The 24,727-nt window shown below is 41.0% G+C and overlaps 1 protein-coding gene across 5 annotated transcripts in view; it reads left to right on the plus strand.

The window, feature by feature from the left end:
• The window catches only part of DNAJC6 (DnaJ heat shock protein family (Hsp40) member C6), a 184,729-nt gene that overhangs the window by 68,560 nt on the left and 91,442 nt on the right, over window positions 1-24,727 (plus strand). The window lies entirely within an intron of this gene.

Here is a 24,727-nt window from a genome sequence, read left to right on the forward strand (position 1 = left end):
GGAAGGAGGGCGGGGAGAGGCAGCTGCTGTCACTGCCCAGCTGGATGAGGGGGAGAGGTGAAGGAGCGAGTGCGTTGATTGTTTTTGCAGCCTGTGGACGGTATTTATTCCAATTGTTAACTAGTAATGCTGGTATTACTTACAATTCTGGAAAGCTCTACCACATCCAAACACAGCCGTCTGCCAGAGTGAATGCTGTTCGGTTACCTTGCTCATGCAGTTTTTATCTGGGATCTGGGGCCCTTTTCACAGTTTTTATAATGTGCACACAATGACATTTATTTCATCCGTTATTGGCTTTGATCTTGTTTATCCGTTTGCTTGGAAAGTACTAACATTTCTTAAGCCTTTACATGTAGGAAAATTGGAAATGCCTGTAAACTTTGGATCTGTATTTGCAACCGTCTTTTATAAAACGTTTTAGCAAGTTTGAGCCCTCTCTTGGAAAGGCTGTGAACATTTACTGATGGCTGTGGCAGAACAGCCGTTTAATGTATTCATTTTGAACCAGTGATAGCTATTTGCTTACTTACCTCTTTAGAGAATAGAATCAGAGGATTGCGTACACAGAATTCATAACCGAAGTGCTTAGCCGTTTGTTCTGCCTTGGTAACTGTAACAAGGGACAACTGAGGACCTCAGAAGAAAGACTCCTGCAGGGTTGTTTGGGCAATAATAAAACCAAACCGAATTTAAATTCCACACTTTGCAATAATGCAGATACTTGGGCTGTTGTCTATTTTCCTCATACATAAGGTGAGGTGAAATACTGTCCAATGGTGTTCCAACGTCCTGGGCCAAAAATGAATTTTACCCATTTGGCTTTTTACCGAAGTTAAGTATGGTATGGGTGGGGTGTTCTCTCAGAACATTTTAAATAAAACTAAAATGATTCCCAAGGTCTCTGGTATTAATGTTGTGTAAGTATTTGATTTATGTCTTCCCAAATCTGTTCTGTGTTAAAGTACAATCCATCTTTTGACCAGATGTGATGTTCTTTACATCGTAGAGAAGATTTATGTGCCCTGATTGATGCCACTATAATCATTTTTGGGACATAGGTGGCACGTAAACAAATGATTGAAATGAAAATAAGTACATTCCAAATTCGTACTTTGGGGACTTTAGGAAAATGACAGAAATATGAAATTAATTTATTTTCATAAAGATGAAGTGTTTGAATGGGTTTTAAAAATAGGTTCCATTGTAAATAAATTCAACATGTGTCTTCAGAGCTTGGCTGTGTGCCAGGCTCTGTGTGTGTGTGGGGGTGCAGTAGTAAATGAAATCCTTCTGGCCTCCAGGTGGCCCATCTTAACCAGGGCAGCAACTCTAACACAGCCTGTGGTAAGTCCAAGACTCTTGAGAACTTTCTTTCGCACTAAATCAGACTTTATCAATGGGTTGAGAGAAAGAGAACAAATTTCTTGATAAAGTCTTCTGATGAGAAGGTGTTTTCATGAAGGGTCCTGTTATCTGTAAAGTGCTGTTACTAGGAGTTGATTCTCAACTTGAGCAAACTTGTACTGTATGAAGAGGCTGTATGGATTCTCTCCCTCTTCTCTCTCAACCCACTGTTCACTCCTCTATCTAGTTAGGAAATACTGTGTTTGTGGTAGCATTCCAGTGTGTCTTATCATTGCTTTGATGTATGTTTGCAATTGAGACTGCAGCTTGGAATGATGCTGTTTGGTTGGGATGAGGGATTAGACTCTGAGAGTGGGTTTCATTTACTAGTGCAACTGTATCTGTCTTCTCTAATTATAGTTCTTCTAAGATCCTCAAAGTGTGGTCTGTAGTGTAAGTGTATCCATTTGTTTAGGATATTTAATTAAACTCATGGATCATTTCTAGAGCAGCAGTAATCTGCCCATTTATTCAACTGATATTACAGTGACATGGTTGATAGGAAAAGGTGCTTCATGAAGCTTTTGCTCTGACAGAAATGTTTATGAATTTAAAAAACTGTCAACATCCCCCTGGAAAATGTAAAGCTTAGTCTTAAAAATAGCTTAATCGTAAAAATACCATGACCAACCACGGTTCTCTTACCTAGCTGTGTATAATAGATAGAACACTTGGACACTTACCTCACTTAATTTCCTCAAATGTGCAGCATGTGTCTCTGCTTGGGACTTGGGAGCAGACTTCTGCTCTACTGTTCCTAGCTGAAAAGGCTAGTAACCTTTTTTTTGAGAGAGAAATTTTTTTATAGGGCAAGTGTGCTCGCAAGAGAGAGACACAAAGGGAGAAATTTCCACCCAGACGAGATGGTCACACCACAGTCCCTTCTCCTCTATTCTCCTCTTGGGATTTTGGGCATGCATGCACATGTGCCTGGTGTGAGTTTGAAGCTGCCAGGTGCAGGACTCGAACCACAGTCAACTACATAGGAAGGAGTCCAGTGATTTAACCATCACACCATCTGCTGGCCCCAAGCCTAGTAACCTTTTAAAGTCTATTCCCCTCTTGTAAAAGGGATATCAGAATAGTTCTTACCATAGAGCTTTGGTTGAGGCCTAAAACAAAATGGGAATACAGCGGCAATTTTTCACTTTCTGCGGTGCACTTCCATTTACTGTTTACGAGGAAACGTATTCTTAAAGGTGATAGGAGACTTGTTCAGGGTAAAAGAGCTAGTTAGTGACAACCAGATTTAGGTCTTTTGGCTCTACATTAGTTTTTTTCCCATTAAACTAAACTGTCCTCTGTGTAGGTATAATATCAACTGATTGTTGAAATAGAAAGAATATTATCTACTTTGATTTTCCCCTGTTTTTAGATGAAAGAGGGACAGATGTTCAGACAAACGCAGTAGCTTTCTAAGTCAACAGATGATCAAGTGATAGATTCCAGAGCAGTCTGGTTGCCGGATATGTCTAAGAGCGTTCTCCGCGCTCCCTGGCTTACTTTCTCTTCCTTCAAATTAGTCTCCAGAAAAGGTTGTCATCCTGTCATATCCCAAAGGCACTGCAGCTATCCTAATTTATTAACTCACAAATCCCATATTGCTCTAGTGTGCATTCCACCTTCTGAGTGTGAATCTGATCAGAAACAAAAGTTATCTTTAACAGATACCATTTTACGTAGTATTTAAACACAGCATTCACATTTGGTATGGAGGTTTGTAACATTCTGAAATACTTATTTGGATAACTTTATACTTCACTGAAATATAAGAAGCATGTGAGTATTAATAAATATCTTTAAAAATACCTGCCCACTTAAGGGTCTTGAAGGTTGGGGGTCAAAGTTAATTTATCTAACTTACTTAATATGTGACTATAGTTTGGATGTTTGTGGATAACCATTTAAGGGATACGCTAATTGTTGCATAATAGAGTAGGTTATGACCATCCAACTATCAAGATTCACGTGATTGGAGAGAGCAGGTTTTATGGATGTGGAGGGAGAGTCCCCTGATTCAGACCTCTGAAAAACTGTCATATAGCCAGTGACGAATAGCTTCTGCCCACTGGGGCAGCATCTTTGGACTGAATAGCTTAGTGTAGACTTCTTCATTTTATTGAATAGTTGGGCAAAATCAGTCTTTCTGCTCTCTAGATATAAAACGAATCCAATCTTTCTTCCACATGGCAACTTTGGACAATTTGAGAACAGATGCTTTGTCTCACTTAGTCCAGTTCTCCTCTTTTCTAGGCTAAAGGAACCTAAGTTCTCCACCATTATTTTTTTCTCCTTACACAAAATTATTTCCATATGATAAGCTTTAGGAATAATTTATTTCTTGATTATTGTGTAACAGGGTTTTTCATCAGTTTTTATTATACAAAGTTTCCATGCTCTTGGCTAAGAAAGCATGAGGGCTGGCCTTGTGGCTAGTGATTAAAGGAGCCAGGCCCCATGTGGTGACCATGATTCAAATCCTGGTCCTGGCAGCAGGGTGCATGTGTGTGTGTGCCCCAAATCCTGACAGGATGGAGAAAGAGAGAAGGGATTGCAATGTGACTACACCCTATGTGTGTAGGGGTGCTAGCTCCCTCTTCCTCTCTATTTTTCTCTTTCTAATTAGTGAATATGCCCTCTGGTTAAAAATAATAATAATAATTACAGAAAGGCATGCAGTGAGAAAAGTAAAATACGGTCTCCTCTCCCTGATTCCTTAGGCATCTGAGATAACATCTATCGAGTTTCTAGGAGAACTTTCAACACGCAATGCAAGTGTGTATAAATGTAGACTATTGTGTGCATACGTATATGTATACCATTAAAATGATAAAAAATACAAATTCAGAGTTTAGCCATGTATACATTTATACATTGTTCAATAATGCTTATGATAAAATAGCTAGTTTAAGAGTATATTCTAGGCATCTCACTGAACATTATACAAATTATGTTTTATTTAATCCTCATATGAAGTCTATCAGTTAGATGATAATTACCATCCTCTTAGAGCCAAACAAGCCAAAGTAGAGAGAGGTTAAGCAAGTTGCCTCATGTGACACAGACTCTACTCATTCTGTATTAAGTAAAATGCTACAGAGAAATGCCAATAAGATTACAAGTAAAGAACTTAGTAGTGAATTTTTTAAAGAATTATTTTATTTATTTATTTATTCATTTAAATTCGACCAGGAGGTAGAGAGAGAGAGAGAGAGAGAGAGAGCAAGCCACTAGGTCTGGGATTTGAACCACTGTTGACCATGAGGAAGTCCAGCATTCTTAACCATCATGCCACCTTCTGGCCCTTAGCAGTGAAGATTTATGTTTGCTTTTTTCTCTGAGGAGAGAAGGAATAGGAGTGATTGAGGGAATGGAAATGAGAGCAGTTGTTTTTCATTTTGAATTTTTTGAGTAAGATAAATATGTCTTCTCGGTTTAAATACTGCATAAAGAATTTTAAATCACTGGAAATGGCAGAGATAGCAAAAGAAGCATTGGCTAAGGCTGCTTTGGTTGTGACACTGAGAGAACAATGTAATTGGTATATAGCTTTATACATTTTTGGAACAATATATATATATATTTAATAGATTTTTGCTATAGGGCATGTGTGCTCACACAAGAGACAAGGAAACAGAAAGCAAGAAATCACCCTGGGGGGAGAGTAGGGTGGTCACACCTGCAATTCCTTCTCCGTTCTCCTCTAGGAATTTTGGGTACACACATTCACGGTGTGAGTTTCAAGCCACTGAGTCTGGGACTCTAACCATGGTAAAATATGTGGGAGTCCAGTAATGTAACTGTTATGCCATCTGTTGCTCCCTGGAAAAATATCTTGCCAGTGGATCCCCATTGCTTTTAGGATAAAGTCTTTGGCATTTTTTTTTTTTTTTTGGAGAGGTTTTTGCTATAGGGCACGTGCGCTTGCCAGACAGACAGAGAGAGACAGAGAGACAGAAAGCGAGAAATCACCCCCCAGGGGGGATGGCCATGCCGCAATCCCTTCTTTTCCATTCTCCTCTCGGGATCTTGGGCACGCACGCACATGCGCCCGGCGTGAGTTTAAGCCACCGGGTCCGGGACTCGAACCACTGTCTACTATATAGGAATCCAGCGACATAGCTATTACCCTAACTGCTGGTCCCAAGTCTTGGGTACTCTTAACTAGACTTCAGAAGTTTACTGTGGTACCTATGAAAGCCAGCCCAACAAAATTTCCTGTCATGTCTCCACTGGTAGAGTCTCTCCCTGTCCCTTCCTCCATCTCTATGCTTTTGCATATTCTGTTCCCTTACTTTAGGCCAACTTGTTCCATAACCATCTGAACCCTGACGTTTCCTTTCCTTTCTTTCTTAGAATTATGTTATCATTTAACTATTTATTTATTTATTTATTTATTTATTTATTTATAATTTGACCAGAGAGGGACAGAGAGAGAGAGAGAGAGAGAGAGAGAGAGAGAGAGAGACGAGAGAGAGAGAGACGAGAGAGAGAGAGCGCGAGCAAGCAAGCAAGCTGCAGGTCTGGGACTTGAACTGCAGTCAGCCATGTGGGAGTCCAGCACCCTTAAGTACCATGCCTCCTGCTGTCCCAATCCTTCCTTTTCTTTTAAGAAGCAACTTCTCTATTTGTTTTTCTTTTTAAAGTTTATTTCTTCCATGAGAGAGCGAGAAAGAGAGAGAGACCCCAACAAGGTATTTACCCTGTGATCCATCCCCAGCCTCTGCCAGCCTGGGCTATGGGTATGTGTGCACAGACCTGGTGTGTACGGGGAGGCCTCAGGGGGATGTCCTGTGTGACTGCAGCATCATGGAGCTGTGCCACTGTGGCTGGCCTGGACGTCCACGTTTCCAGGTTATCTCCTCCTTCCTTTTCAGGGCTTGGCTTAGATGGAAACCCAGAAAGCTGCAGCAGTGCTCATGCTCCCCGCTCCTTAGCAGCCGTACTTCCCTGTCACAGCTCTCATCACACTGAGTTGTGAGATGCTGTCTGGCCTGTCTCTCCCTGTAGACTGTGAACTTCAGAACAGGGCTGTTTCTTATTCACCTTTGTATTCTTGTCACGGCTTGGCATTTATTAGGAGCCTGATAAATACTTGTTGAATGAATAAAAAGCATGAATGGATTTTGAATATTTAAAAAGGGCATTTACAATGAAATATGCCCATCTGAACCTAAAAAAAGCATAGACATAGATTTTACCAGAAATGAGGCCAGGCTAAAAAGAAATGAAACTGATCTCTGAAAGCTAGTTCAGTTCAATAATAAGCATTTTTTTTTCATTTGTTAGGACATCAGAGGGGAAAGATGATTAATACAGAACCCAGACTGAGAGGAATTTTATAATGCAGAAACATAAAGGAATAATTATGTGCTTTCTTGATTAAAAATGCATTGCCATATGATTTATCATAAAGGTATTTTGAAGCAGAAATGAGGGAATTGAAAATGTACACACATTTTTATTTTATACAAACTAACAATAGATGACTTTTATCTGTAGATCTGTTTATTTACTAATCCATGTCACAGAGCTTGAATCTTAGCTATTTTCAAGTTTAATCACCATTGACCATCTGCAGTTGTATGTAAGGTGTATAGTGATTTTTTATGATCTGTGGTTATTGAATTAACTCCTTTTGGAATAAAAGTTAAAAATTTGAGGTGGATTTGAAAGAATCCTACTTAGATTGTGCATTTCGTTGTTTCAAAATTTGTGACTTAGGAAAAAATAAGTTACAGTTATTGTATATTAAACAGTTACTCCTGAAATTTCATTGAAAGCAGTTTAATGTTTGAGAAATAAGTCTTTTGTGGTCCAAGGAATTAGGAAATTTCCTAACACGTGCCAAAAGATCTGGCAATTTCCATGACCTTTAATTGCTTTACCCGACATGTCACTGGCCACTGTCTGGATCCACAATATCTTTTTATGTCAATAAAGTGTCAGAGCATAATTTTAATAGGCACTAGGAATTAAAATTTTAAATGAGAATTCATTTATGAATAGTGTTTACTCTGTAAATAACTCCATCATGGAGATGTCGGATGATTCGGTACCTTCTCCGCAATGCTGGCTTTGCATGTGCAGAAAAAACTGCTGTTGGTGGACCGTAGGGCAGGACTCGCCCTGGTAGTGCGCAAGTGTGTACGACTCATGTTGTAAGCTGCTTTCTGATTTTAGAAATGTTATGCTATGAAAGAAATGCACATTAGAATTGGGGGTATTTAGCAAAAGGCTGAGTGAATACATAGTATCATAATTGAGATTTAAAGCGCTGTGGGGGTGTAGAGGAAGAAACCATCATTTCAGCTAGGAGGACTAGGGAAGAGCACATGGAAGGTAATATTTGAACCAGAAATCAGTAGGCAGAGAAGGGAAGGAAGACTGTTTTGGACTGAGGGCTAAGCCACAGCCACATCACGGTTTATGGTGTATGAAGAGAACTGCATGAACTTCAAAACTGAAGTCCAGATGGGTGGAATGTGCTATAGCAGATGGTGTTGGGAAGATACACCAAACCCAGGTCAGAGTGAGCCTGCTGAGGAGTTGGACTTTCTTCTGTAGGCCACGTGGGGCCACTGAAGATTGGGGGAGCAGAGGTGAGACAGGGCTGACTTGTCCATGAGACAGTGGATGGGGACCATAATAATTTTAGGGTCCACAAAAATATTACGATTTCTTTCTTTCTTTCTTTCTTTCTTTCTTTCTTTCTTTCTTTCTTTCTTTCTTTCTTTCTTTCTTTCTTTCTTTCTTTCTTCTCTCTCTCTTTCTTTTTATTTTTTTGGAGAGGTTTTTGCTATAGGGCACGTGTGCTTGCCAGAAAGACAGAGACAGAGAGATAGAAAGCGAGAAATCATCCCCCAGGGGGAATGGCCATGCTGCACTCCCTTCTCCTCCATTCTCCTCTCGGGATCTTGGGCACACACGCACACGCGCCTGGCGTGAGTTTAAGCCACCGGACTTGAACTGCGGTCAGCTACATGGGAGTCCAGCAACATAGCCATTACACTGACTGCTGGTCCCCAAATATTTTAATTTCTTTAAAAACCATAATGAAAGAAATGAGTATAACAGTAATTAATTTATACTAATAAAGTCATGAAAAATATCAATTTTTTAAAGATGGGGGAATGCCCCCCTGTAGGCAGAAGTGCCAGGGCTCACTAAAGTCATACTGTAAGAGATATGCAGATCAAAACAACAATGAGATATCACCTAACCCCAGTCAGAATGTCTAAGATTAAAAAAACAAAAAATGATAAGTGCTGGTGGGGGTGCGGTAAAAAGGGAACTCTCTTACACTGCTGGTGGGAATGTAAATTGGTCCAACCACTATGGAGAACAATTTGGAGATTCCTCAAAAATCTACAAATAGAACTACCATATGATCCAGCACTCCCTGGTATTTACCCAAAAGACAGAAGAATACTTAATCGAAAAAGTGCTTGCACATCGATGTTTATTGTGGCACTCTTCACGATTTCTAAGTCATGGAAACAACCCAAATGCCCACTGATGAATGGTTAGAAAAACTGTGGCACATATACTCAATGGAATACTATTCATCCATAAAAAACAAAATCCTGGCTTTCGAAAGGAAGTGGATGAATATGGAAGATTTACTGCTGAGTGAAGCAAGCCATGCTATGAAGGAGAAGCATTGTATGTCCCCACTTAATATATACCGAGTGTCTGCACTCTATAACTGAAACTAATTGTCTAAAGGATATAGAAATGCTGCATATAGATGTAAATACAAGATATAGTGTGTGTGAAAGAGGAGGGTCTGAGGAAGGACATTTGGGGGAGGGACAGGGAGGCAAAGCATTAATGGCACAAAGAGGTGTGGTATTATCTGTTGAATATATTTCGTAGTTTTATCAACAGTACTAGGGAGAAATGTTCACTTGTTGAAATATCCATTTTGTAAGACAAGTAATAATGTGATTGAATGTATGGAAGAAAATGAAATGAAAAAAATAATAAAAGGAAAAAAATTAAAAAAAAAAAAGGAAAAAAAAATGAAGTCATACTGTAGCCTGAGGGAGAAGAGTGTAGCATTTGAGTCCTGGGGGGTAGATTGTGATTGTAGCTCCTGCACTCCTAACTGTAGTTCTCAGGTGTCTTGGCTGCATCAGAGTTACCTGAGGGACTGGTAGAAAACAGATTCCTAACTCCAGGAATTCCTGATGTATTACATAGGGAACAATGGGGTGTATTGGAAGAAAGAACATGCACCTGGAGAACAATCCAGGTGGTTTCTTTGATGATCTGGGACATTATGAAGCCCTAAGCTATGGCACTACCCATGGAACGGGAAGATAGGCAGCTCTGGGAAGGAGTGCACAGGTGAGCGGACAGACTGACAGGTGACAGGATGGGGGGTGGGGGTTTAGGAAAGCCAGTGTGGTCTAGCCTGGACTACAGAAAGACAGGGTATTTCCAATCTTGGCCAGAAGCTGCAAATGTGACAACTTGTTTTCTGTGCCCCAGGCCCACTGTGAAATACTTGCGGAAGGGCTGAGTTTGCTGTCAGCTTGGCACAGATTACACAGGCTTTCTGCTTTTTGATAGGCGGCCTATTAGGCCATGCAGCTCCCCAGTGTGTTTGCCTGGGGAAGGAATAAGGTGATCTGTGGAAATGCTAGAACCAAGGTCCATGACACTGGGCTGAATTCAGGCCTGAGGCTGGAGGCCAGGATGGTGTGGGGTGGCTGGCCCGCCCCGTGCCCTTTCTCACTGGGCGAGCCCTAGGCTCTGGTTTCGCACTTGGTGATGGAGGCACAGCAAGAAAGATCAAACGCCAGAGAAACCAGATGATTATTGAAAGCAGGAATTCACCATCTCCATGGAAACAGACAAGTGCCTGAAAAAACCCTGACCCCAGAAATTCTCAAGGACTGCCTTGTATTTGGCCACTTGTGCATTGTAGCACAAATCTTAGCAGGATGACAGGCCTTGTTTCTTCCTGCCTCTCTTCCGTCCAGTTTCTCTTCTTAGGCCTTGCCGCTCTTCTTCCTAGTCTTTCTCCTTCCTTATCTTCAATTTCTTTACCCCTGTCTCTTCCGTTGCTTCAGCCCTCTTGTTTCTCCTCCTCCCCTTTCATGTCTGGGTTTCCACTTTTTCTCGGCCTGTGAGTCAGCATGTTCGAGGACGTGGAGCCCCATGCTTTAGGAAGGTGTGTGGATGACTGCAGTTTTGGGGTCTGTGCATGCATGTGACATAGCTCTCAGCCTGCTGTGTGTGGCCCGATAGGTGTGAACACTGGTGTTACTTTCCAATTTGGGTAATTGCATCTGACCTACCTAAAATTTCACTTGCTGCTTCAATTAGCAGAGTGCTCCACACTGACTTGGTGATGAGAGGTTTCATAAGCCTCTATCCCAGAGATAGCTGCATTTCATTCAGATGAAGGAAACAAATTTTGCTTACTAATTTGCAACTGGGGAAAGCAAACTAATAGCTCACCATTCCCCCCCCCCCCCCCCGTTTTTTCTCTTTTCTACTTCGTCTCTGCAGGAAAGCTTTTTCTCTTCCCTTCACCTGTGCTGAGGCCTAGATAAACTCCTTTATTTTCACCCTTACAAGTCCAAATTTGTAGGTGCCGTTGAGCAGTAGGGGTACCAGGGAACCATGAGTTGGAAACCTTTGTTATCATCTGTCATTTACAAGCTGTGACCTTGGGCAGGTTGTTCCAATGAGGGAAATCACACTGACCTGTCCTGTTTCATAGGTGAGGTGGAATACGAGAATGTACATGAAAGCATTTTGCAGTCACGGGTCTCTTGGCTGCCTGCTATGTGCTAGCACTGTTTCAGACACAGAGGGAATGGTAGGAGATGGGACAGGTAAGAAAGACCGTGGCATTGTATGAACTTACATTATAAAAATTATACAATGTGGCACTTACTGTGACAGACCAGAGTGAGGAGAGATACCAGGGTGTTAGCTGGAAGGCAAGCGTGATCAGGAAAGGTCTTTCTGAGGAGATGATGTTTGAGCTGACATCTGAAGAAACAGAAGCAAACAAGAAAAAAAAGAAGAACTGGGTTTAGGACATTTCAAGTAACAAATACAGCCAATGCAAAGACTAGAGGGAGGGGAGAGCTCTGTGGAAGGGAGTAGGTCACTGGTGTTACTGGCACTTAGTGACCTAGGAGCACTTAACAACAACTATAGGCTTACTTGTCTTTTTAAGAGATCATTTTGGTTGCTCACAACAAGAGAGAGTTTAAAGGAGTTTTTTTGTAAGTATTCCAGATTGCAGACAGGATTTGTACTCTATGGATTATGTCAGCAACTATACTGTTCAACAATAAGTACCAGCCTTTTTAAAAAATGAATTTCTAAAAACTTTTTAAAGAGCAGTTTTAGATTCACAGCAAAATGGAGTGGAAGATGCGGTTATATACCCTCTATCCCCACTATTGTAAAGGAGCAATTTGAGGGTCAGTCTTGATTGTCAAAATAGTTGAGGGAGGTGTTAGTGGCTTCCAGTGGGTAGAGGCCAGTGTTGCTAAGCATCCTACAGGCATAGCCTCTCCCATTATCAACATCCCCCAAAGCAACGTATTTTTTCTTACCCTGTCATATTCAGATCTTTCAGGGAGCTGGTACAGTAGGGGGCATTGACAAGGTCTTAGAGAGAAGAGAAGCTCTGTGAAGTTTAATGAGCTTGTATATACCTGACCAGCAGCAGAGCCCAGGTCTTCTGACATGCTGGGATAAGAAAGAGAATTGCAGGAGAGAGTTGAGGTCTTGGACACCTCATGGCCAAGATGTATCAGCTGTTTTAGGAGGAGAAAAGCTGGAGGGAGAGAACAGGAACACTGAGTTTTACTGCTAGGGAAATTAGCTTAGGTTGCCTTAAAAATATAGTGAGATTTTACTATAATTCCTGGTCTTCAAATCCAGTCACTAAATTCCCCTGTGAGGGTAGGAGCCCAGCTTTGTCTCTGAATGTGCCAGGGGAGAACTGTCTCCATTATGTGTCTCACTGGCACACAGAAGCTGGGAGACTTCCACACACTGTCTTGTTTTGTGAGCGTTTGCAGTTGTAACAGAAGACAGCTCTATTTTGTGTCTTGCTTTGTTTTCAAGCCATTACATTACAGCCAAGCCTCTTGTCTCTTAAAAACCAAAATTCCCCAAAACTTGTTTTATATTGTAACAGTGAAATGTGTAGTAAAAGAAAACTGAAACAATTAAGAAAGTGGTATAAAGATAAAAATAAAAATAAAAGTGAATTTTCTCTCTTCAAGCTTCTCATCCTACTATCCAGATATAATGAATATTAATGGTTTATTGCAAATACTTACAAAAACTTGTATGCATATATTGCATATACCAGTTTATACACAGCTACATAGACACATGTAGATCCCTGTACACCCACATATGCATGTTCACCTATTTATATATAATGTGCATTTGTGTATCCTAGAATCCGTCTCCACATACCATTATACAAGTCGATTTTTTAGCTTAACACTGTGTCTTGGATAACTTTTTACATTAATATCTAAAGCTATGCCTCATTTTCTTTAAGGACTGCTTTAAATTGTATTGTCCCTACTTTTTGGATAGGAAGTAAGAATCTTTGAACATGTATTTTTGTATATCATATATGTGGAATACTCGTGGGAAAACTTCCTAAAAGTGGAAATTCCTAGAAGAGAAAGGGCACGTACAGTTTGCATTATGATAGATATTGTCCTTTTGCTATCTGAGAACCTTGTGCCAACTTATGTTTGTTTTCTATTTTTTTTGGAAGAGGTTTTTGCTGCAGGGCACGTGTGCTCGCCAGAAAGACAGAGAGAGACAGAGAGACAGTAAGCGAGAAATCACCCCCCAGGGGGGATGGCTACACCACAATCCCTTCTCCTCCAGTCTCCTCGCTGAAGTGAGTTTAAACCACTGGGTCTGGGACTTGAACTACATGGGAGTCCAGCAACATAGCCATTACACCAACTGCTGGTCCCCAACTTAAATTTCTAATAGTATGTGGGATTGTGTTTCCATACCCTTGTCAAAGCTGAGTATTGTCAAACTTCATCTTTCTTACTCTTACAAGTGAGGAATGATGATAATGGTTCACAGTCAAGGGTGATGTGGACGGTCAAGAAATCACAATGCGTGATACATGATGGGATGTTTAAGACAGCCCTGTTCAAGGAGGATTTTGAAAGTGGAGGATGAAGCTCAGGAACTTTTGAAGGATGGAAGGAAAATTGGTATTATGTTCTAAGTATGATTAGGAATTTCCTTCCTTCCTTCCTTCCTTCCTTCCTTCCTTCCTTTCTTCCTTTCTTTCTTTCTTTCTTTCTTTCTTTCTTTCTTTCTTTCTTTCTTTCTTTCTTTCTTTCTTTCTTTCTTTCTTTCTTTCTTTCTTTCTTTCCTAGTGTTTCCACAAAAGCTAGTTCGTGGAAGGCAGTGGTTGTCAATGAGGGCTATTTTTGTACCCTCCTGAGACCTTTGGAGACATTTTTGATTGTCACAATAGTTGAGGGAGGTGTTACTGGCTTCCAGTGGGTAAAGGTCAGTGTTGCTAAGCATCCTACAGTGCACAGTATGGCCCCTGCAACAAAGAATTGTCTGGTGTAAAATGTCAGTAGTGCCAAGGCCAAGAAATCCTGACAGAGAGAATATGCTGGTTATGAGTTGAAGATAATGAATGCGGTGAAGTATGTATCTGTGGACCTATCAAGCTAATGGTCCTGGTTGGCAATACAAATTAGACTGTAGCTCAAAGGAATTTCTTTCAGGCTGTAAGAAGTTCTTTAGTTTCTTATGGAGATCGTATGGAAAAGTACTGAGTTATAAAATGGCTCTGTTTGACTAGAGTGATCACCTAGAAGATTAAAGTTTGTATCTCAGTTTCTGTGGAATCCAAGGTAGAGTTTCTTTGTTCATTCAAACATTTATTCATTCAGCAAACACAACCAAGTGGCTAATGGCCCAAGTAATGTGTTATGGAAAATTAAGGGGGAAAAAACAATAACAACAACCCAAGCTCCGTGCTTAGAAGATAGTACCGATGCTCCTTCTTACAGTTGGGGTTAGGTCCTAATAAGCCCATCATAATTTCAAATATCATAAATTAGAATTGGGTGTTTTGTAGACATGATGGGATGCAAGAACATAATACCTCCCAAATTCTGGCAAGACAGTAACTACAGAATATTGCTTGTAATCTCCTGATCATGTGGGCTGACCAGGAGCTACGGCTCGCCCGGCCTCACTAAAAAGTATGGTACCGTGTATTACTAGTCTGGGAAAAGATCAGAATTCAAAATTCGAAGTATAGTTTCTCCCAAGTGTATGTTGTGCCACTGGGAAATGGAAAAGTCTTCAGTCAAACCATCTGACATTCCAAATAGGAGCTGACTAGAGCCCGGGAAAACACTGAATGTGTGAACAACAGTGAGCAGCTGAATATATATATATATATATATTTACATATGCCAGTACTTCATTCATTCATTCAGACAGTAAATATTTATTGAAGTCCTGGGACCAGCAAATGGTGTAATGGTTATATTGCTGGACTCCTATATAGTCGGCCATGGTTTGAGTCCCAGACCTAGTGACTTATGTGCATGCCCAAAATCCTGAGAGGAGAATGGAGGAGAGGGGATTGTGGCATGGCCATCTCCCTGGGAGTTGATTTCTCTCTTTCTGTCTCTCTGCCTCTCTGTCGTGTACATGTACCCTATAGCAAAAATCTCTCTTAATTTTTTTTTTTTGAGGTCCTAATAAGGAGGAGATAAAGAGACAAAGTCAAAATAGATTATTGCTTCCCCATGGTCATGGAGAATGCGAATGTAAACCATATCTATCACATTTCAAAGTCTTAAAACATTTTTTCTCTATTTTTTTTGGTATTTATGCCTTTTCTACTTGATTCCACAAGGTCAAAAATGACTTCGAGCAAGGTTAGAGACTCACACAGTTTTTTCCTTTTTAAACGGTGATTTCTTGAAATTGTGTGTTATCTTTACTTCCTAAAGTGAGAATAGGCACAGAAATTCCACAACTATAAAATGATTTAAGTGTGAGTGTATGTTTGTCACAGGCAAATTATTTGGTCAGGTATTTTCAAAGATCCGTTCTCTTAACATTTTGTATCCAGGGATTTGTTCTCATTCATTTCAGTAATGTTGGCAACCAGTTGATTTAATTTATTGCAGAATTATTTATAATAGGAAAAAAATCAAAACAGTCTAAAATGTCTCAAAATAGGGGATTTGTTCAGAAAATCATAATATGTCCATGTAGTATTACTAAATAGCTATCAAAAAATTGTTCAAAGGGCAAGATTTGTAGCCAAGTAGTTGAAGGAGCCAAATCCAATATGGCTGACTGTGGCTTGAATGCTGGCTCTTGTGCCTTGAAGATTATGCCAGGTCCATGAGTGAGCATGCCACAAATCCTTTCTTTCTTTCTTTCTTTTTTTTTTTGAGAGGTTTTTGCTACAGGGCGTATGTGCTCGTCAGACACACAGAGAGAGACATAGAGACAGAAAACAAGAAATCACCCCCCAGATGGGATGGCCACGCTGCAGTCCCTTCTCCGCCATTCTCCTCCTGGGATCTTGGGCATGCACGCACACGCTCTCGACGTGAGTTTTAAGCCACTGGGTCTGGGACGTGAACCACGGTCGACTACATGGGAGTTCAGCGACATAGCCATTACGCTAACTGCTGGTCTCGATGCCCCAAATCCTGACAAGATGTAGAAATGGAGAAGAGACTGTGGCACAACCATGCCCCACTGGGTAATGCTTTCTCTTCTCTTTTTCTGTCTCTCTCTCTGGGGAGCACACATACTCTATGTCAGTTAAAAAACTGTTCGAGGAATGTTTAATGTAATAGTAATATCCTCAAAATATAAAATTAGTTGGATAAATAAGAAATAAACAGTATAACAGGGTTTATACTGGTTGAATACTCCTTATCTAAAATGCTTGGGACCAGAAATATTTCAGATTTCAGGTTTTTGTTTTGTTTTTATGACTTGGGAATATTTAAATATATATATAATGAGATATATTGGGGATGGAACTCAAGTCTAAACACAAATTCATTTATGTTTTGTGTATACCTTATACACATAGCCTGAAGATAATTTTATACAATATTTTTGTATTGCAGTGTTTTGTCTGTGACTGGCGTGACAGGAGAGCAGGTGTAGAATTTTCCACTTTTGGTGTCATGTCAGGTTCAGATTAGGGATATTCAACCTGTACTTCTGTTGTTAAGACAGGGTCTTGCTGTGTTGCAGCTCTAATGCCTCAGCCTCTCAAGCAGCTAGAACCACAGGTACATGCCGCCATACCTGCCTCTTTCACACAGGGTGTTTCTTCATTTCCCGGGCCAGCCTCAAGCTTGTAAGACTCTTGCCTCAGCCCCCGGTTCACTTGGATAACAGGCACAAGCCACTCCATTTCCATCCCTTAGGATGGAAATGTAAAAGTCTGATCAGAAAGGGATGCTCTGATTTTTCAGGAAGCTTCTCCTACCTTGTTGCCTTTTGATCCCTAAGGTCTTACTCCGTTCCTCATTATCTGAAGATGGCCAACCAGCACATTCTGCTCTCTAGCCAGCCTGGCCCTCTCCAGCCTGGTCCGCTCCCTCTTCCAGCCCTCTCCCAACCTGGAGAGCACGGCATCTTACAGCGTGTGCTGCCCCACCACGGCCTGTGCTATCTTACCACTTGTGTGGGTTCCTCAGTCCACCACCACAAAGAAGATACTCAACAGTTTCAAAACCACAGGAAACCCACGTGTTGTTCTTTTAGAACCACATCCATATCCATCCCTGTTCTTTGTAAAAATATACTTAACCCAACGTGTAGGGTATTATCTTTTTTTCCATTTTTTTTTTTAACCTGAAGCGATGATTGTAGGAAAGGACTAAGCAGTTGTAGTGGCGTCTCCGAGTGTGGGAAGTTCAGAGGAGGTGGGAAAGGACTGACAGTTCTCTGCCTCCCACCAAACACCTCATCAGCGTGAACTTCCTCCTCACCCTCACCTTACACATTTTTGCCTTAATAATGAGGGTCTTGAGTTTATATGGTTTTGTCTGGAAACCCTGTATGACCTCTCAGCCTGGGCCAGGGGCTTCTTCTCTGTGCCCTGATAACTTTTTGCATTTTATCCTTATTGTGGCACTATCTTCATTTTATAATTGCTCACCAATAATCAGTGATGTTGGATGGGTAGATAGACACCCAGATGAGTCCTTTCCCCCCAGTTTCGGATGAACCAGCACGTGCCAGCTCTCCTTCTTTTACCCTTTTGACTGACTAGGTCCTGCCCACACTTCAATGCCAGCATCTATGGGGCAAGCTCTGCTTATTGCGGCTGTGCTATTGCTTAGCCCAGTCCCTACATCCCAGCCCTGTGCCTGCTAATGGTTCCACTAGAATGGTGAACTCTCATCTTTGCAACTCCTCACATTCTTTTTTCTTTCTCCTTTCATAAAGTCAAGGATGATGATGATGATGATGATGACTATAAGGAGCTATGAGTCTACCTGTGCTGTGTGCTGGATATGTATTATCAGTTTTTAAAAATAGTTAATTTTATTTATGAATTATTATTATTGTTTTTAATTTGATTAGCGAGAGAGGGAAAGTGAGAAAGCAAGCTGCCAGGTCTGGGACTTGAACTGTGGTTGGCCATTTGGGAGTCCAACACCTTAACCACCATGCCACCTGCCAGCCCCATGTAGTATCACTTTTAATAAAGTTTATTTCAAGATATGTTGTACTATCCTCATTTTCAAAATAAGGAAACAGAAGCTCAAAAAGATGCAGATACCTTTTTTAGGCTCATATAGCCAGGAAAGCACAGAACTAGGTTTATATCCAGGACTGTCTGTAACAAAGCTCACTTTCCTCACCATTCTCTAAGAAGGAGCTGAGTCAGACTTAGGACTTCTAGGGACCTATGTCCAGGTCTTGCCCCTGACTGAACTCTTCTGGGAGGTAGCTTTGGACTGTGGAAAGCAGCCTTTGTGTTGCTGGGCAGAAAACATTGCTAAATTCCCCTGAATCTATACCTAAAGGTATAGCAAAAAGGGATTTTTCATTTTACCTGTTTACTGATGAGGAAACATGAGTGCAAAGAAAGGAGCCCTATTTAACTTACCACCCTTGAGTTACCTGAAATCTAATCTTGATGTTGTGGCTTACCTTTCTCCTTCTATCTCTTCCAGTCCTTCTTCATGAGATGGGTTTTCCGGACCTTTCATTGCTCTAGCCATTCTCTCCTTATGGACATTCTCCAGCTGCCCAGCGTGCCTCTTGTTTCTGAAGCTGACCTCAAATATTACACATTTTGGTAGATTTCCTGTAGCCTTACAGAATATATTTAATTCTGCAAATAATGATGAGACCCTTGTATGTACCAGGGACCTGTTGCAACCCTCTCCATCATTGTCTTTCTCCTTCCCTTCCCCACATTGCCAGCAGTATACGTGAGACTATGGGTTTGGATGCATGTAATGAAGACCATCACAACCATGGCTTATGAAGTTGGACGTTTATGTCTTGCTCAAATCCAAGTCTGCTCTGGAATGGATGCTGTACTCTGAGACGTAGCTAGAGTTCCGAGCTCTTTCTGTCTTGTTGCATTTTGTTCCTTTGGGTGTCACTGTTCCTCATCATCTAAGATGGCCATCCACACGTTTGTTCTCTAGCCAGTGTGAGGGCAAAGGGGAAGGGCATACCTCCTCTCTGCAAGAAACAGGCTGGAAGTTGCATTCTTATTTCCATTTCCATTCCGTTGATTGGCACTTAGTCACATGGTCACACTTAGCTAAAAGGAACCCTGGGAAATGTAGCTATTATTCTGGGAGGCTACTCAACCTGTTAAAACTATTTCTAAGAAGAAGGGAAAGAATAGTTTTTGCTTGGCAAATAACAGTGTCTACCGCACCTCTCCTTCAGGAAAATAAGCCCTGCTGGTGGTACTCTGTAACCATCGGCTCACCAGGCTTCTGGAGTTCCACTTCCAGGAAAGAGGGTCAGCAGGACCTCCTAGAAATTCTCAGGATTGCATGAAAAACTAAAATTCAGAGTCTTTAGTAAGGAGATCACAATGGTAAAAATGCTTTTCATCTATTGGGGCATACTATATATTTGTCAGGAATGTTAAATATTGGGTTATTGGAAAAGCCATGGCATATTTTTCTATGCAAACATGCGTCCTAACATTTGCGACAACCCAATACTTACCATGCAGTATCTGTTAAATTTTGAGAGGAGTCCTAGGGGCACATACTCTTATTAATTCTCAATTTACAGACCACATTTTCCAGAGAGATGAAGTAACTTCCCAAGCCAAGTCACACAGAGCCTGCATACTGAAACTGCCACCCCTTCGTCTCTGTGTGCTGGGGCTCGAGGTCATTGCCCGCTCACTTTAATGCCAGACAAATTGGAGTTGCTCATTAACACTTCATAAAGCCCTCTCATGTTCCTCATAATAACCAGACACTTCCAAGTATAACCTGAGCAGAAAGTGTTGTTTTAAATAGGTTATCGGCCCCAAGCTAAAGGGACAGGTCTTACTCCCTGTTTGCTGACTGACAGCAAGCGTGGGTCAGACAAAGTACTTGGGGACCACCTGGCAAAGGTTCTCGTCCCTGGGTTCTGTCTTGTCAGCAGTGCTCCTAGGCATTTTTTTTTTTTTTTGACATGAGGAGACTGAGTCCCAGAGATATCACAGGATTATAGTAGAGGTGGGACGTGGAGCTGCGTAGATTCGATGTAGATCGCACACATCTTAATTTGCCTCCTGTTCATCACTTTGGTCATTTCCTCATATCGCAGAGTCTCTTCACGTCCTGGGACCCGTGCCACGCTTGTTTGCAGTGGAGATGATTGATTCTGTTCATCATAGCATTTTCTAGGTTCTTACTTGCTGATAGCCTTGCTTTTTAAAATGTGTTTTGTTTTTCTTTTATCAGTGTGGTGGGTGGGTTATACACACATACAGCCTTCCCTTGGTAACCATAGGAGATTTGTCCCAGGACTCTTGCAAATACCAAATCCCACGGATGCACAAGTCTCCTGTATGAAATGGCATAGTATTTGCATAGAGCTCCCACTCATCCTTCGCTATACTTTTAATCATCTCTAGATTACGTGTAATGCTTACTACAGTGTAAATGATATGTAAATAGTTGTCTGACGATATTGTTTCTCTTTAAATGTGTATTTCAAAAAGTTTTATTTTGATGGTTCAAATGATTTTTTTCCTGAACATTTTTGATCTGTGTGTGGTTGAATCCACAGATATGGAAAGGCCGATTGCAGTAACAGTTGGGGTGGTGGATGAAGTAAACATGTCTCTATAGTCAACCCTCCTCTTCAGCCCAAAGTGAAAGTATATACCTACAGAGGAGGGCACTAGGAACCTACCTATTTTAGAGTAACAAATGCTTGCTGAATTGTAGGGTGCTGGTAGGAGGGAGTGTCTTTCCGAATGGGTATCATTTGCAATAAGAGCTTCTGGAGAATGAGAAGGAATCAATCATGAAGAGGCAAGAAAAGGTTCTTAGACGGAATCACAAAGCCAGATGTCCAAGTGGAAAAATGGAAACGAGGCAGAAAACTAATGTAGTGTCATGTTTGAGCCTTCTGTATTTCCAATATTTTTTTGTTGCAGGAAAGGAGACAGAAGCTCATTGTCAGCAGTACCCTCTCCTCCCGCCCTTAGATTTGATGGCTATTTTTGGACAAGCCTCACTAATGCTAGGAGTGCATGCCTTCATGCTTGTCAAACTCTCCTTTGCTTAGGTATCATTGGAAGAGTGATCAACAGCATCCAAAAAAAACCTCTTTCACTTCATTAAACTCACCTGTGGAAATAGTTCAGTTGACGTCGTTTCTTTCAGAGTCCTTTTGCGGGCTCTCAGAGGCTTTGAATGTAAGAAAGCTGTCATGTGGGACCAGCAGTTAGCGTAATGGCTATGTCGCTGGACTCCCATGTAGTCGACTGTGGTTCGTGTCCCGGACCCGGTAGCTTAAACTCACACCGGGCGCGTGTGCGTGCATGCCCAAGATCCTGAGAGGAGAATGGAGGAGAAGGGATTGCGGCATGGCCATCCCCTCTGGGGGGTGATTTCTCGCTTTCTATGTCTCTGTCTCTCTTTGTCTGGCGAGTGCACACACCCTATAGCAAAAACCTCTCCAAAAAAGAAAAAAAAAAAAGAAAACTGTCATGTTTTTGATATTATTAGTGGCTTACAAAAATATTTTAATCACTCTTCCCTCTTAAAATTTATCCAAGCACTGAAAGAGTTGGAAACAAGATGACTGCATCAGAATCTCAAACCTGGAATTTATAGAAAATTGGAGAGTGCTCAAAGGATGTTCTGTTGGCAGAGGAGTTGTGCTGCTCTGAAAACAATGGCAGATTCTTTTATTTACAGTGGCTGGGCCTCACAGATGCGCATCAACTGGCAACAGCCCATCACTCACTAGCAGATTTCTACATTGTTCCATTTTGGGCACTTAGATTCTCAACTTGATGTTAGTCCAACTGTTCATGTTAAGGGTTTTAACATACCAAGAGGATCTTTTAACAAGCAAACAGAAAGAACGCAAGTTCCAAAATTAATTGTGGGAATTTTTTTCATAGTACATTCTGGACTTATTTGTTACTTGTCCAAGCTCAGCAGTGATTCTTTTGATGTACTTCCAGTAACAATAAAAATAACAGCTTGATAAAAGAAACAGGCTTTTAGGTGGAGAACTAAAGTTCTGAGAGGAGCTTGACCTTTCATTTTCCTTTTCAACTTGCCAGAGAGCATGTGTGCTTGCCAGAGGGGAAGGGAGGGGAAGGACGGGGGGGGGGGGGGTGGGGGAGGGGGGAGAGAGAGAGAGAGAGAGAGAGAGAAGAGAGAAAACACACCCTTCCCATACCACTATCCCTCTTCATTTCTCCCTCCCTTTGGGATTTTAGGCATGCATGCACATGTGCCCAGTGTGTTTTTCAAGCCTCTGGGTCTAGGACCTAAACGGCATTCATTGTTGGCTATGTGGGACTTAGCTGCCTTAATTACCATGCCACTGGTAAGCCTGAGCTTTATTTTCTAATTGTACTGCTCTTTGGCATTGGTTGTGAGTAAAAACCGTAAATGCTTTATTTTTAGTTTATAAAATGCTTCCATGAACATCCTTTTATTTTGTGTTTACAACCACTTTATGAACTGGGTATAATTATCTTTTATGGCTGAAGAGACTGCGTCTCAAAAAGGTTTAATGACTTGCCCAAGATTACAACATAGGTAGTAGGTGACAGAATAATGACTCCGGCTCAGATAGTGTTTATATAGTTGTAACTCCTGAAAAAGCATGGCATCTTTAAAATCTTCAAAAAAGTCAGTACCAAGTAGCACAATAACTTAGTGTTGTTTCTCCATGGGAATTGTCTTAACCATTGCAAGAGACAATTGCTAATTCTTTTCTACACCAGTCCTAATACGGTAACATTTTCTATAATGTCTCTTGGCTAATAATGAATGAGGACTAATTGATCTTCCTTTCTTCCCCTGAACTTTGGTCTTTAAAATCACCTCGTTTGATAATAGCATGTTGAAGGCAGAACATGGAGAATTATTATGAAGGATTGTTTGTGTGTCCTTTTTGAAATAAGCATAGAAATAAAGTTAGAATAAATAAAAGTAGAAATAAATGAAATTATTTTGCAAAGTAACTAAGGTTCCAGCTCTATGTATATCCGACTCATTCATCCTAACAGGTTCCACTGAAGATTTATTTTGAATCTCCTAGATCAGGTAATTGAGAGAAAGATGGCAATTTTGTTGTTAGGTTGATGTAACTATCCCTTCTTTGGAGAAGGTGGTAATAAAACTGTGTCAAAATAGATGGAAGACTCCCAGCTAAGATTACACTTGCAAAATTCCTGGGCAGACAGGACAGCTGTAAATATACAATGTAACCGTATTTGACAGAAGAACTAGGAGAACATGGGATCCAAAACTCTTAAATTTGACAGCCTCTGGCAAGGTGGTGAATAATGTGAGGCCTTTTAGAATGATTTTTCTTGGGCTAAGACACAGAATGTAATGAGTGCAGCAGGCAGAATTGTTGCTGGAGAAGTAGCAAAAACACTCCTCAGGCAACAGAGGAAAGCACTTACAAAGTTCCGAAGGAAAGCGAGAACGTGGGCTGTTGGGAGGACTGCTGGTGGTTCCCGTGGACTGGAACAAAGGGCTGAAGGATGAATGAGGGAGGAATGCAAGACCGGAGGAGGTTAAGTAAGCTGCTCCCAGAGCACTGAAGACTTTGTGAATCCCTTACCCTGCATTCCTCAGAGTTTTCAAGAAGGGGAGAGAGAAGATAAAATTTTCCTTAGAATGGCATTCCTCTGGCGTGGATGGGAGGGGTCCGAAGCCCTGGCAGGGTGGTCAGTCAGCGGGACAACCAGGAGACTGAAGATGGAACTCGCCTGAGCAAAAGGATTAGAATTGGGCTGTAGAAAAGTGGGTTAAATTTGGTTTTGCCAAACCAAAAGAAGGAAATGAGGTGACTCTCACTAGTAGCTGTCTCCTCATTCTTACCCTTTAGCCCCCCACTTCATAAGTTGTCCCCATTAGGGCTTGCATGACCAATCAACAAGACAGACTTCAATTCTTGAACAGATTCTTTCCTACGAACCATTCCCACCCCAAAGTGCTAATGTCCACGGCTTTTTTAATCCAAAGAACCTGTGGGAAAATGATTGTCTTTTTGTGTATATTCTATCTCTTTATGCAGGGACATTTTGTTCTAAGCCAGGAGGAAACAGCTGTCTTAAGTGGCTAACCAGAAGTATAATGGTTCAGCTACTTTAATGAGAAAGTGATAAGCAATCTAATATGCATGCCACATAAACATTTAAAAAGTACGTGGTCTTTTGTTTCTCTCTATAAACCAGACCTAAAGTATACAAGGGAGAGGGCAGAGACACCCGTTAGGCTTTTGCAATAATTCAGGTGAGAAATGACTGAGGCTTAGACTAGATTAGTAGCACCGTAAGTATTGAGAAATGATGGATTATATCTATATGTGTGTATATGAAATATATGCATTTATAATAAATATATATATTTAATGTAATATATATAAATAAACAGAACTTTTGGAATTCAAATATACATACAAGAAGTAGAAACAATACAATAGAAAGCAGAAATTCATGTCCCCTTCATGTAGCTTCAACAGTGATCTGCTCATGACCAATCTCATTTCTTTTTACTTTTTTTAAAAAATATTTTATTCATTATTTATTTATTTATCTTAA

The sequence above is a fragment of the Tupaia chinensis genome, unplaced genomic scaffold, assembly GCF_000334495.1.
Source record: "Tupaia chinensis unplaced genomic scaffold, TupChi_1.0 Scaffold000215_1, whole genome shotgun sequence".
Taxonomy (NCBI): domain Eukaryota; kingdom Metazoa; phylum Chordata; class Mammalia; order Scandentia; family Tupaiidae; genus Tupaia; species Tupaia belangeri.